Source organism: Gossypium arboreum, chromosome 2 (genome assembly GCF_025698485.1).
Source record: "Gossypium arboreum isolate Shixiya-1 chromosome 2, ASM2569848v2, whole genome shotgun sequence".
In the NCBI taxonomy this organism is placed as follows: Eukaryota; Viridiplantae; Streptophyta; class Magnoliopsida; order Malvales; family Malvaceae; genus Gossypium; species Gossypium arboreum.
The window spans coordinates 81,081,956-81,085,666 of NC_069071.1; the positions used below are offsets into that span (position 1 = coordinate 81,081,956).

The following is a 3,711-nucleotide window of genomic DNA, read 5'->3' on the forward strand; positions in this document are numbered from 1 at the left end:
GTTTGGAAAGCTGGCCTATCTGAGTTTCTAGCCCTTGGATCAATGCTTGTTGATTTTTAAGTGCTGACTCGGTGTTCTAAAAACAGGTTTCTGACACTGATATAAACTTTGAGAGTATCTCTTCAAGGTTCAGCTTCTTTTCTTGTTGATAGGGTGGTTGTTGAAAACCCGGAGGATGTTGTGGTATTTGATTTCCTTGACCGCCCCACGAGAAATTGGGGTGGTTCCTCCAACCTGCATTGTAAGTGTTACTGTATGGGTTATTTTAGGATTGAGAGTTATTGTTACCCATATATCGGACTTGTTCCTCCTCGATGCTAGGGTTGAAGGGTTGATACTCTGTGCATGCTCCTCCTCCATTCATCTCGCACCTCATTATTGGATGTACCAGAGTAGAACCAAGTGAACCATCAATCTTTTTATTTAGAAGTTCTACCTGATTTGATAGCATAGTAATCAAATCAATGTTATAAATGCCTGCTATTTTAGTTGGCTTAGTCCTCATAACTTTCCACTGATAGTTATTCAGTGACATCTCCTCTATAAACTCATAGGCATTTTCAAGTGTTTTATTATTGATGGTTCTACCAGCAGCTGCATCAACCATTTGTCGAGTCGAAAGATTCAGGTCATTATGGAACTTTTGAACCTATAGCCAAAGCGGTAACCCATGGTGAAGGCACCTTCTCAGTAAGTCTTTGTATCTCTCCCATGCATCGTAAAGAGTTTCTAAGTCCATCTGTACAAATGAAGAGATATCATTACGTAATTTAGCCGGTTTAGCTAGCGGAAAATATTTTAATAGAAATTTTTCAGTCATTTGTTCCCAAGTAGTGATTTACCCTCGTGGTAATGAGTTCAACCACTATTTAGCTTTGTTTCTCAATGAAAAAGGGAATAACTGAAGACGAATGACATCATCATAAACACCATTAATTTTACATGTATCGCATAGTTCTAAGAAGTTTGCTAAGTGAGCGTTGGGATCCTCATCCTGCAAACCATCAAACTGAACAAATTGCTGTATCATTTGAATAGTGCTAGGTTTTAGTTGAAAAGTATTTGCAGCTACAGCAGGTCTAAATATACTCGATTTAGTTCCTGTTAAAGAAGGTTTAGCATAATCATACATAGTGCGTGGAGCAGGATTTTGATTAACCGCAATTGCAGGAGGTAGCTGATTGTCTTGTTTTCAGCCATCTCTTCGGTTGGGGGTTGAGTATCGTCCTCTTGCTCGTTCTCTGTATATCTTAAGCTTTGCCTTATTTCTCTTTGATGTCTGCGAACTGTGCTATTGATTTCTTCGTCCAAAAGTAGTGGTCCTGACGGGTTTCTTCTAGTCATAAACTATAAAAACCTACCAAGAGAAAGTAAATAAATAAATAATAATAATAAAAAATTAAATTAAATTAAATTGAAAAAAAATAAATGGCTAAAGTAATAAAAATTGAGCGTTCCTAATATCTTAGTTCCTCGACAACGGTGCCAAAAACTTGATCACGTGATTTCGTGATATGTTTTAAATATTTATAATTAATCGTTCTTGAAGCTAACTATTATCGCAATGTAGGCAAGTGTACCTATCGAACAGTAGTATAGTTTTAGCAGGACCGGATTGTCGAACCCAAAGGAACTAAAAGTACTAGTAATGACTGTCTTTTTATTATCTAGCCTAAGAATAAGGAGGTTTTGTTTTAACTAACTAATTATCTAAACTAAGAATTCACAGAGAATGGAATTAGGGAATTGCTTTTGGGAAAATCGATTGAATTAAGACAATACCTAAGGAAAAATCCACCCAGACTGTACTTGTTATTCTGGCTCCGAATCGGACGATTTATTCATTTAACTTGTTCCGTAGAGATCCCTAAGTTATGTTATTATCCCTATTCAAGACTAATAACGTCTAATCCCTAGATTGAATAATTGAGACCTTTCTCTAATTAACACCCTAGGGTTGCATTAACTCTATCTATGGATCCCTTATTAGGTTTCACCCTAAGTCAGAAAAAATCTTGTCACCCTATGTCTAGCGCGCAAACAACTCCGCTTAATTATGACAAATGTACTCTTAGGCGAGGTCTATTCCTCCTCCTCGAATAAGAGCTTATCTTGAATCAAGTATCACGGGATATCAAAACAAGAATTAAGAACATATAATTAAGAACAAGTTAAATATTTATCATACAACTCAGAAAATAATAACAAGATTCGTCTTAGGTTTCATTCCCCTTAGGTATTTAGGGGTTTTAGTTCATAACTAAATAAGAAAACATCATAGAATAATAAAGAATACAAAACATAAAGAAGACCCAAAACTCCTGAAGGGGAAATTGAGGAGGGATCTTCAGTCTTGATGGTGAATACGGCTTCTGAGATGGATCAATCGGCTTCCTTGGAGTAATTCCTTACTCCAAATTCTGTGTCTCTCCTTTCTTCCTCCTCTAGGGTGTATTTATAGGCTTTGGAATGCCTAAGAGCCCTTATAGTAGCCTTTTTCGAATTGGACTCAACTTGGGCTCGACAGGGACACGCCCGTGTGATACGCCCATGTGCGATTACTTTAAGCCGTGCTCAAGCCTGCCAAATTGACACGACCGTGTGGTCTGCCCGTGTGAGGAGGTTCAGGCCGTGTTAATTTTGTACTTTGGCCCATTTTCTATATTTTTGACCCGTTTCTCGTTCCTTTCGCTCTCCTATGCTCTCCTGAGTATAAAACATGAAATTAAAGCATTAGGAGCATCAAATTCACTAATTCTAATAGGAAATCATCCATAAAATGCGTTAAACATGGAGTAAAAATATGTTTAAATTACAGTTTATCATATATCATCCCTTATACGGGCCTACAAGGCCCAAAACATACATCGGGGGTGGTTCAGGACTAAATCTAGAACTTACGAACTTTTTACAGCACTTAGAAAATTTTCTAGTTTTTGAGAGTCACATGCCCGTGTGGGTTGGCCGTGTGGTCACACATGCCCGTTGGCTCGGACACGCCTGTGTCCTCGGCCCGTGTAACTCTCTGTTTATGTCGTCAACAATATTTTAAGGTCACACGGCCAAGACACACGTTTGTGTGCTAGGCCGTGTCTTCGACACAGCTGAGACACACGGCCGTGTCTCTATCCGTGTGACCAACACGTAGGCTATTTTCCAAGCCTTGGTCAACCATAAACCCTCGCACATTTATACAACATCAAGGACATATAACATGACATCCATTCGATGATTAAGCATCTTCAGTTAGGCCACAAACATAGCATTTGCATGTCATCATACTTTTATTTCTCATACTCATTTTATAACAAGTCTAGACATATCAGACCATATTCATTTGGCCTTGTCATCTTCATTAACATCATTAACTTGCTCTAAATTTACACTTTTATACTAAGAATATAGTCACATTTATTGATCAAAGTTCATCCATCAAATGTGCATACCATATCATGCATCCATCGATAGCAAGCCATCACTACATGTACATCATCAAGACATTAGAATAGTCATGCAAAATCAATTAGGTTTACAACCCAATGATCAAATATAAGCCATATTTCATTTCTCTATACAAATGAATCATTATAAGCTGACTCAATTGGCCAAATCATGAAACACACATCAAAAAGTACTAAGTCTCTATACATGTCACTCACTTGAAAAACACTTAAGATTCATTAATACATTGGCTTGATAATTTGATAGTGT

General features: G+C 37.5%; 1 non-coding gene across 1 annotated transcript; it reads left to right on the top strand.

Annotated features, from left to right (window-relative positions):
* The first annotated feature begins 665 nt into the window (after positions 1–665).
* Positions 666–772, top strand: LOC128290003 (small nucleolar RNA R71). Its single transcript, XR_008279643.1, has one exon. It is a non-coding gene; the product is annotated as a small nucleolar RNA R71 (small nucleolar RNA).
* The last annotated feature ends 2,939 nt before the right edge of the window (positions 773–3,711 follow it).